Source organism: Chelonia mydas, chromosome 6 (assembly GCF_015237465.2).
Source record: "Chelonia mydas isolate rCheMyd1 chromosome 6, rCheMyd1.pri.v2, whole genome shotgun sequence".
Lineage (NCBI taxonomy): Eukaryota > Metazoa > Chordata > Testudines > Cheloniidae > Chelonia > Chelonia mydas.
The window spans coordinates 112,570,204-112,581,878 of NC_051246.2; positions in this window are offsets into that span (position 1 = coordinate 112,570,204).

The window sequence follows — 11,675 nt, forward strand, 5'->3', positions numbered from 1 at the left end:
GCATTTAAATGCATCAACATTGGAATCCCAAACTGCATGCCCTTCTTACCCCAAACTCCTGTTGACTTCAGTAGGACTGCCTGTGAGAAAAATGGTTGCAGGATGGGACTGCAAAATCTTTCTTCAGTGCACGCAGCCCCCCCTTATCTCCAAAAATTGAGGAAGGACAAATAGTTCTGTTCTTGAAATCAATCAGACCATTTACCATGTCAGTCAATATGTTGGGATTTTAGGCTGGAGGCAATAGAAGAATATAATCCTTCTGTCTGCTCCAAGAGGAAATGTGAACATGATCTGTATTCAAAAATCTGGTCTGCACATCATGACCACAACATTTTTCTGACACTTGTACCTGAGGTCCTTAAGTAGTGGAAGGCCTAATACATTGGGATTTATAAGGCATGCTCCTGTAGTCCTTACTCAGCCAATACACTGCCATGACTTCAGTGGGCATTAGATCTCAAACAAGAGGACTCAGTACTTCCCCATTTGCATAATATCAATCTTTGGTTTCTGAAGTCACCTGTAAAGTCAAGTCGCTGTGTAGTTAGTGTTTCTTATTTTGGATTTCACAGCTGGTTTGCAAGTACAGTTAATTACTAATTGCAAGTCTGAGCCCATAAATACACATCATCTGCTTCAGTGAACACAGTGAATCAAGTAAGGTTATCATGGTCATATGGGGAAATAAACACCAATGAACTGTTTCTTTACAGATATTTTAGCACATCCAGCTCCAGAAGTGGAAGGCAATACAGATAACACTGAAAGCAGAACTGAAAAGGATGACTAGGAACTCCACAGCCTCAGAAGTGAAACTTCATTGTGAATGTTGTTGAAAAGCTAACACATTCTGAAGACATGTTAAAGTAATCTGTATTTAAATCTGCAAAGGTTTTATTTAGTTAGTACATGGTAAGAAGTGTATGGGCTTTAGAACTGTTCTTTTGAACATTTAATTTTTCAGGCTGGGATTCATATTATTTGTTTAAATTTTCCTTAGGAAACAATGGGACACATTAGGAAATACATTCCAGTTACTGTGAGATCACAAAGTGAAAATGCTCACAATTTCAATTAGCACATTTTAGTGGATTCGCCTTATTAGAGCCAAGCTGCTTTCAACAGCAGCACAAAGGGTTTGCATTTCTACAGAAGGAACATATAAAAATCTAAAACCTTTCTTTGTTTTTAGCCATTTAAAACTAGCACTGTGATATTATGGACAATAGATGTAATATAATGTCACCCTTTGACTTTGTAACTTTTTGTATAGAGACACAAGTATAACATTTGCATACATGGCTACACAGAAATTGAAGACGACCTTTACAGCTGAAGAAAAGAGCAGTACTCTCCCTTTGACCAATCTGTGCAAATTCAAATGAACCAGCCTCTTATTAACAGTGTTGTAAACAAGGAGCAAAAGTTTTAGAAATGCTTTGTTGATGTACAATTCTTGAACCGGAATAGCTAGTCACTGGTGTTTGTGAAGTGAGACTGTTTATTGTAGATTTGATGGGGTGGACTGTGCTGTTTGTGCACACACTGCAGGGTCCAGATTCAGCCCTGGTGTAACTGAGTGTCATCGCCACCAACACCAGTAGAAATGGCCCCTGCTTACACCAAGGCTGAATTTGCCCCAAGATGTTAATAGGAACTGTTGTGATTATTCTTTCATTATGTTTAGTGTATCAAAAATAAGTAGAGAGGCCCAAACCATTCCGCCTCGACCTGCAAAAGTGGGGGACCGCAATGGTATCAGCCTTCCTCTGGACTCTTTGAGGCCTTGCCACATGGTGTGAGGTCTGCGCCAGGGGAGGGAGTGAAGATAGGGCAGTTTCTGGTAGGAATAGGTGGGATAGTGCTGGGTAAATGCATATCATCCCCCATCCCGCCCTGTCATCAATCAGCAAAAGTAATATGGGCTGGACCTGCATTAATCTCTTCTGCTAAGCTCTTGGGTGCAGGTGCAGCCAGGGTGAGGCTTTGGTAGCACAGCTCCAGTGGAGCCATCTTCTGGAGGTCAGAGCTGGTGTTGGGACACAGGAGCTCCAGGGATGACCCTGGGCTCCCCTGGATTCTCCATATCAGCCATGTCTGGGGATGGGCCCTACAGCCTTCTCTGGGGAGCCAGCTTTGCCCCCAACAGAGAGGAGCCTTACAGAGATTCCCTGTCCTTGGGCCCCATCCCATGGGAGGTGATGATCTGGGCCAGAAATATTACCCAGTGGATAGTGTTTGATGGAGGATATGCATACATTCAGCAGGATTCCACTCTTCAACTGACAAACGCCTTGTAAACTATGGAATTAGAACTGTCCACGTCTCCGTCCTTTTCAGGACTGGATGGGTCCTGTATTTCCAGTTAATGTCTCAGACGGAAAAAGCAGCTTGTTACAGATTTAAAGAAATAATACAATTTCTTCCAGCATTCACTCTGTTTACTTTCAAGTGCATTCTTTTGTCCAGTAATAATTTTCTCGAGAGGAAGCTTTTCAGTGTGTGATGATCAATAAAATTTACTGGCCAGATGTGTTAATAAGATAATTTTATACATTCTTAGCCACCAAATTTAATATATTTACGTACAAAGAATTCTGTGGAATGAATGTTTATTAGTACAAAGGAAAGAGACTATTTTACTTCAAAGCAACATTAATGTATGTATATGTATATAGTTCACTATTTGGGGTGTTTGGGATTTGTGACCATTTTATAAGCAGCGTAGTATAGTTATAATGTAATATTTGGTTGAACTTTGCTCTTCAAACCTTTATAACAGTCTGTTTTGCCTTTTGCCGTAGACTTTCATACCTTTTCTTTCACAAAATGAGATTGTTGGCTGGATGGGAGTCTGGCTAAAGACTGTCCAAAATTCACAACAGTACCTGAAGCTTTGAGGAGGGCCTCATAGCCCTCTGCAGCGCCTGGCTGCTGACTCTTGTCAGCCCCTTCTGCCTGGTGGTCTTAGTGGCACTGCTCTTACCAAAAAAAAGTGAGAACAAACTCAAGATTTTTGTTTGAGTAACACATTGAGTACCCAGGGACCAGGCATGGAGGCAGTGATAACACAGCACTGACAGGAGCAGGGCAGTGGGGCCTAAGTTGGTATGATCTACATCACTTCCACTATGACAGAAAAAACAAACAGGTAGCCAACCACAGCAGTGAGGCAACTGAGTGGGTGTGTGGCATGCTCTAAAACACTGGACTTTTGCTTTCCTTGTCAAGAATTTTCACAACAGTCTGGAAAAACCCTGAGTTTAGCTCTGAGAATTCACTGAAGTAATAACCTGCAGCTTTGCCCAACTGAACTTGGGGTGACTTGAAACATGCCACCTCATTTATTTTTCTTTTCAAAATGGAAAAACTTGATTATTCCCCAGTATTCTCTTTCTGCTTTTGGACAACTTACCCTTTCTTACCTCATAGGGGCCGTATCCTGTTTCCAGCTGAAGACAAAGGGACTTTCCCAGGAAGCACAAAAAACAAAACAAAAAACCCTAGGCATAAATTGGCAAGATAGCCACACAAGTATTACTTTTTTCATTGAATTACATAGGACTACAGCCCATACAGAGTTGCTGTACTTTCTCATCCGTTCAACCTAATCATTTTCCTCTTCCCTGTTTCCTCTTTCATATTACTCCTTTTAAGCATTTTAATGGAAGTGAATGGATTCTTAAAATTAAAGCTTTCCACTAAAGCCAAATGGCCTCAGTTTAACAAAACTCACAGACCAAAAATAAAAAAAAAAGTTTGTATTTTCCTGAAAGTAGGCCAGAGACTCTAAAGAAAAGAGCAAGGTAGAAAGAGAGAACATTGTTTTTAAAAAGCAAGCCCTGTTTCTTCAATTTGCAGGTCTATGTGTCAAATTATTTTGTCTCTGTACAACGGTGTTGTCTATCTGAAACTCAATGGTTATTTTGTATTTTTTCTGGATGAAAAAACTTTGTAGAAACTAAAAAAAGACCTTGTCATATTTTTCTAGTCTAGCTTGTAGTATAATATTTCATGTAGTGTGGAAAAAAAGTTTTATGGAATAAGACATTGTTAGATTTTGCTCTATTTCAGTTCTTTCCAATTTTGTAAAATGTCATCTGTACATAACATTCAACTACTGTATGTCCCATAGATGTATTACACAATTTATTAAAAGCCTATAATAGACCTATTTGAAGACCTGGTACATCAAAGACTTGCTTGAAAAATACAAAATGGCATCTGGGGGGGTCTCATTTCCCATTCCGCATATAATACAGAAACCATTTTAGTTAGTCAGTTAAGCAAACTCATGCCCTGCAAACTGAATGTTCTCACATTGTTTTTTATGCAGTTAATGGTCACTTTCCTCTGTATAAACTATTCTAAATTCAATTCCAGTTCCTTATATACAGTATTGACCATTTCCCCTCTTTTTAAGAGAGCTGTTCCCAGACAAGGGAACTCAGAATTCATGGGTTATGTCTTGTCTTTAAAATTATTAAGGTTTGAATTTCTCTTATTCAAACAACCTTCTTAATTCTGTTGCCCTGTGTTGCATGAAACACTAGCAATAGGCCAGCTGGCTCATTTTCATTCATCTTTTAATACAGTGCACATTTTAAACACTTGTTTGAAAGATTGTTGTAGAGCCCAATAGGGACTAACATTACTGGAAGCTCTGTGCTTATGCTGGAAAAGCAGCATCATACAGCAGAAAAGATGAAAGACTGGGATAATCCATCATGGAACAATGTTTTCCAAAAATGTCATGTTACCAAAAGGATAAAGATCATGAAACTTGAGCGCTGGACTCTCTGTCAATCATGCTTACAATTATCGAGAGATTCTATTTAAAAAGGAAGCAGGAGAGGTTGTAACATTTTGTGGTATGTAGGTCAGTGAAGCGGAAGATATATAGATATCCTGCAAATGATAGCTTTTCCTTAGAAAAGACTGGGATTTACTTTCTGGCTGTTTTATACTAGCTTGTGGCATAGCACTGGGGAGGCTGCCTGCCATCTATTTACATGCTTATGTGGCCCCCATCGTGGTAGTACTTCAGCAACTCACAAACTATCTAATTTAGGCTCCAAACAGCCCCCCTCACACACCATATTCTCACCAGTTTATAGATAGAAAACTGAAGAACAACATCTATTAAGTGACTTTCCCAAATTCATCCAAGAAGCCTGTGGCTGAGCCAGGAATTGAACCCAGTTTTTTGAAACCCAGTCTATCACCCAGTGCACTAGACCATCCTTCCTACTGCAACACCTGAAAAGCAGGTCCTGAAATGACTCAGCATTGGAGAGCGCGCTCTCTCACTCACTCACTCACTCAGTGGTGGTCATACACTTGAGAAAACCCTATAACCCAGCTTGCTTATCCTAGAAGTATCCGATTTCAGCAGGTGCCCCCAAATGAACTTTATGCAGGTACAAGTAGATTTGTGCTGTGCCATGATTCTTATTGTTACATTTCAATGTGTTGGTCTAAGGACAATGAATAGTTTACCTTTAATTAGGATGAAGCATGAGGACAGCATTATACTTTTACCAACCTACCCAATAGATATATTTAAAAAACTAACTAAATTCCAGCTCCAAGTCTCAAATCTGAAAAAGATTTGGGGGGTCACGTGGATAATCAACTGAACATGAGCTTCCAGTGTGACACTGTGACCAAAAGCGATCCTGGGATGCATGAACAGGGGAATCTCAAGTAGCAGTAAAGAGATTATTTTACTTCTGTATTTGTCACTCGTGCGACTGGTGCTGGAATCCTGTTCCAGTTCTGGTGCCCACAATTCAAGAAGGATGTTGATAAATTGGAGAAGATTCAGAGAAAAGCCATAAAGGATTAGAACACATGCCTTATAGTGACAGACCCAAAGAGCTCAAGCTATTTGGCTTTAACAAAGAGAATTAAGGAGTGACTTGATTATAGTATATGTGTGTCTACACGGGGAACAAATCTTTAATAGTGGGCTCTTCAGTCTCACAGAAAAAGGTGTGGCATGATCCAGAGGCTGGAAGTTGAAGCTAAACAAATTCAGACTGGAAATAGGGTGTAAATTTTTGACAGGGTAATAAACCATTGGAACAATTTACCAAGGGTTGTGGATCACTGACAATTTTTGAGTCCGATTAAGTGTTTTCTAAAAGCTATGCTCTTGGAATTATTTTGGGGAAGTTCTATGGCCTGCATTATGCACGAGGTCAGACTAGATCAGTGGTTTCCAAACTGGGGTTTGCAAAATGTTACAGGGGGTTCTCGGGGAAAAATTCCGTAATGGCGGACGGAGCTGTCCCTAGGGACCTTGGGCAGCATGGGGCCAGCAGCCTGGAGCTCCTGGACTTCCAAGAGCTAAGCAGATCAAAGCAAGCATATCTATCACACTGAGGAGATTTAAACTTCAAGACTCCTCATAAGAAATGGAAAGGAAGGTGGATATTTTTTGCTGTTTTTAAAATTAAATAGGCAGCTAGTATTGTTTTTAAAATTATTATGAAGAACAAGTTTAAGCTTTGTTGTAATTTGTGTTGTACCTGAATACTTATATAGGAGGAACTCTTTGAGTTGGCTTCTTAAATACTTTCATGCTGTTTCACATCTGATACTCCTTGATGAAACATAGAAGCCTTGTCTTATAACAGTCTTATTCAAAGTGATACAAGCTACAAAAGTGAGAGCTTGGAAGAGTGTTGCCGTTTTCATAATGTAATAAAAATAATGATAAATAATAATTTATAATAAATAGTGTGTAATAAGCATGTCATAAAAACAAATGTTATATTTCCAAGAGCACTGCTTTTATAATTTATACTCAGGTAAAGGAGAAAATCCCTGGAAATATTCATTTTTAGGAGGGGGGTTCACGAGACATATATTAGGAGGGGGGTTTTGACATTTTAGTGAAAGAGGTTCACAGGTTGTTAAAGTTTGGGGACTAGATGATCACAGTGGTCTCTTCTGGATTTAGAATCTATGAAATTCATGTAATGTTAAGTGCTACCATTTTCATGAATATTTATTCAGCCTTCTACTTATTGGTGTCTCCTCTATGATGCATGCTTCTTGACATTTTTATGTGAAGGCTAAAACACCTCTTTCAAATGAAGTGGCCTTTATTTAAGGCACTGTCAGGAATGGATAATCTGATTGTTGTGGTGCATTGTGCTAAAAGGTGCCACTTTTGTATCAAACCACATCCCATTAACCCCAATACAGAAGAGATCTGGCATAAAACATTTGGAAGTACGGGAGAATCCTATGTATCTACAGTCATACATTTTAGCCCAATGTATTTCACATGAGCAACACATCTGACATCCCCTATTTGTTAGAAATTGGTCCTGAGTTTAATGAAAGTTTTTTATCCTATATCATCAGAACCTCATTTGGTGCTTACGATCTTTCAGTCTACAATCCAGCATAAAAGTCAATTTTCTACTGTATGAAAACTCTTATCTTATATTTGTTCAGAGGAGTGACTCCCATGATAAACAGCATATTCCTCAGGTTCACAGTATAGAGCTGCTGCTCATATCCTTCTTGCCTGCTACTGCATAGATTGGAAGAACGCTCTTCTTTATACTTTGGGAATATACAATCATTTCTTACATCCCAGGTACAGTATCTAGATTCCAATGAGCTCACTTGTGCCAACAGGGACTCACTCTGGGGTATGTTAAATGGGCTTCCTTGTTTGGTTTTTTTTTTAAGCTCACTCAGTTCTGGATGTTTGGATTTTCAATGAGGGCTTATCTACACTACCAGCCAGATCGACAGGCAGCGATAGATCCAGCGGGGGTCGATTTACCATGTTTAGTATAGACGTGATCAATCGACCGCCGATCGCTCTAGCATTGACTCCGGTACTCCACCTCAACAAGAAGCGCAAGGGGAATCGACGGGAGAGCTAAGTACATTATTCATGTAGTTGAAGTTGCTTAACTTAGATTGATCTCCCCCATAGTGTAGACCAGCCCTAAATGTCTCCAATTGTCAATTTTTTGTTGAAAAACAAAAAGCTGAAAATGTTTCAGTTTTTCAATAAAAAGTTGAAATTTTCTTAAAATCTTGACGAAAACAAAATTTGTGGCAGAAAAAAAAATACCCAATATTTTCCAACTAGCTCTATCAAAAATCTTTGTGATCTAAGAAAACTCCGGCCTGTCTTATATCACATAACTGAGACTGATGAATAGGAATCCAATTACATGGAATCTTCAGCCAAGCAGAATTATTATCCCTCACCCCAGTCTCTCTTATACCGTCATGCTCACTTTGAGGCTCTGGACCTTCCATTACAAGGGACATGTGTACGTTTTCACGCCCTCTGACAATTCACACACATAAAGCATGGGATTTGTTTAAAATGCAAGCAATTGTATTAATTCCAACAATTGATCAGAGATATGAAATCAAGCCAAAGCTCAAGATTGTTTTTGTTAATGGATTGTGACAACCTTTTTGTATGCACTGATGATTTAATTTATAAATAACATAAAATACCAAGGACTTTTCATGTTTTCTAACATACCTGATGCATTCGAATACTATACAGTACATGTTACTTTTTTAATATGTAGTGTTGGCAGGAGAGCTCATGTTCAGCCAAATGAGGTAAATTCAATATGGGCCTGAATGCTGCCCTCAGCTTCTATGGGTGGAGAAGAGCAGAACCCAGCAGATCTTGCCTGGGCAGAACGGGTGACAGAGGGGAATTGCCTCCATGGCATGGTCTCCACCTTGCCTGCACTTGCAGGTTTTCAGATGCAATGAGCGTCCACAGCTCCCATTTATTTCAATTGAAGTTTCATGGTCTCAGGACGAAGGAAAATAGACTCAAAGGGCAACTTCCACTGACTATCAGCATGGCTGCAGCCAGCAAAATGGCTGCCATTTGCCTACAGTCTATCTGCATATGGGCGCGAGGCTGCTCTTGATAAACCTCTCATTGTTTTCAATGAGATTGAAGCCATGCCAATAGGCAAAATGGCTGCCACTCTATAGTTTGTTTGGACAGGATGCAGGGATTGTGAGGAGCAGCAGAGACACTGTGAAAGGTGCATGGGGAAAATGAGGGGGAGCAGTAGGTAGATTTAGGAGGAATGGGGTGCAGGGTGCTGAGGGGTACAGAGGATAGTGATGGGCAGTTGGATAGCAGCTCCCACAGCCTGGAGGTAGTGGTGGGGAAGGGAAGTCCCCTCTGAGCAGCCAGGGAAAGCAGTATTGCCACTCTCACAAACTGAGCGTGAATCGCAGGATTTTGGTGCCTGCAACAAACCTGCCCTGCGACTCAACACTGACTTCATGTGCAGCCTTAGAACAGACAGAGTGTCCTGGGGTAGTGGGAGGCAGGAGAGTGGGGCTGTTGGGTGAAGACAGTAAAAGGAAGTGGAGGGAATTTCCACTAGCTTAAGGATGAAAAGCAGGTAAGTAGAGTCTCCATATGAGCAGCCATTTTTGTGTGCATTATAGGTTATTTTTTCAGCCTGAAACAGGCTCACGGGCAGAGGAACAGAGGGGAATTAAAAAGTCAAGAGACAAACTAAAAAATGTGATTTGATTTTTTTTAAAATCATTCATTTGGGGGCCAATCACATTTTTTGAAGGTCTGACTCATGATATCTGATTAGGTTGGCAATATTGTGTTTGTGAGGTGCCCAAATGCTATAGTGATGAGTCCCGTAGAAAAGCCTATTAATACATAACGTTTTTTCCAGTGCCTCATGATATACAGTGTAAGTTGTTCCAATAACATAAGTTGCCTTGGGGCTGCAGGATATTCCCTCTTTATCAAGGGCCTGGCTGCAGGGGTTGAATTGGGATGTTGAATTGGTATGACTAATGGTGATCAGTGAACCAGTACTTTTGCACATCAGCTACTATCTTGTATTCCACAATCTATTATTCATTTTTACAAAAACTAAGGTTCTCTCTAAACTTATGGCTAGAACAGCACTGCTGCGATCAATGCGACGGTGTCGATTTAGCAGGTCTGGTGAAGACCCATTAAGTCTATGGCAGAGTGCTCTCCCATTGACTCCTGTACTCCAGCTCCCCAAGAAGAATAAGGTAAGTTGGTGGGAGAATGTCTCCTATCAACACAGCACAGTGTAGACACCGCTGTAAGTCAACCTAAGTTACGTCAACTTCAGTTACATAACTGAAGTAGCATAACTAAGATTGACTTACAGCTGTAGTGTAGACAAGCCCTAAGTCTCTAGTCCTTGTAGTTGTGACAAAATGTGAAGTGCATGTAACAAATACACAAATGTCTGTCTGAATCAGCAGAAGAGCCTGAAACAACACCTCTGAGAGATATGAACTGGCGTGTTATCATTGGGTTTGAGTTAATTTTCAATATCAGTGTTAATTCTAGCAGAAACAACCGGTAAAGGTGCTTATCCCTCCATTGCAGACATCCTTCCAATTTCCTCAGGTGCCAGGAAACCCAGCTGTCCCCTACACAGCTGCCCAAATCTCAAGCTTCCTCCCTGATAAGTTCTACAAGGCAGTTAGGCCTCGGTAATAGAAAAATGTTGACATGTTAAATACTGAAAATATGGAGCTAGCATAAAATAAACTGTATTTAATATCAACAACAACAACAGAGGCTACTGAACTTACTCTTCATTTTTAGAAATCAGTCCGTGAAAACCTCTTTAGTGAATTTGCCACAAAATTTAGTCCCACTTGCCATGAAATACATTGGCCCATCACAACAGCATAGGTTTCCTCTTCTTCCTGCTTAACAGGAGAGCTCCATCCACTACCCTCCTAATTCCTTCCCCAAACACATACTCCCCAGATCTGAACACAACTACTCAGCACCCTTTACTCATTGGACTGAGGTTTTGGGCGCAGGTGGGGGTGGAAAGAAAGTTATGAAATCTAGGACCTTGCCTTCAAGAGGCCACAACCACACAGTCGGTCCCAGATTTGCTTGAACTGGCCCTGGTAGTGCAGACTTGATCAGCAGCACAAAAAGATAGGCCCTCTTTCCCTGCAGGTCCCTCAGGTTAGGAGATCATACTTCCTGCCTCCTTTGCAGCCAAAAATCTCAAGACGACATCGTGGGTATGTCTACACTGCAATCAAAGGTGTGGTTACAGCACTGATTGGCACACCTACACTAGATTATGCCTTTGATTGCAGGGTAGACAGACTCCATAAGGCAAATGTGAGGTTCCAGGTTGCTATGGATATCTGCGAAAGATACTGTTTATTAAGAGGTCAAATGTCAAGGAAATGAGGCTTGTTTTCATACTACCTTTATGTAAGATAACATGGGATGGTCTCAGTTCTGCTGCAGGAGACTTGGGCATGGAAACTCCCTCTCTTGGGGGAAAACAACCTGTCAGTTTGTATGACACTCCAATTTTCCCCCGACTCTGTGTTGTAGCATGTACAGTGTTTGCCCAGTAGTAGCACTCCAACAGCATTATTCACCTACCCTATGCCATGCCTCCCGGCATGCCATTGAAATAATGGACCTGATCCTGCATGCATTGAAACCAATGGGAATTTTGCTCACAGTTTCAATGGGAGCAAGATTAGGCCCAGCTGAAGCCTGGAGTACAGCACCCTCGGGAGAATTCAGTGCTTCATAGAAAAGTGATAGAACTAGGGTGACCAGATGTCCTGATTTTACAGGGACAGTCCCGATATTCGGGGCT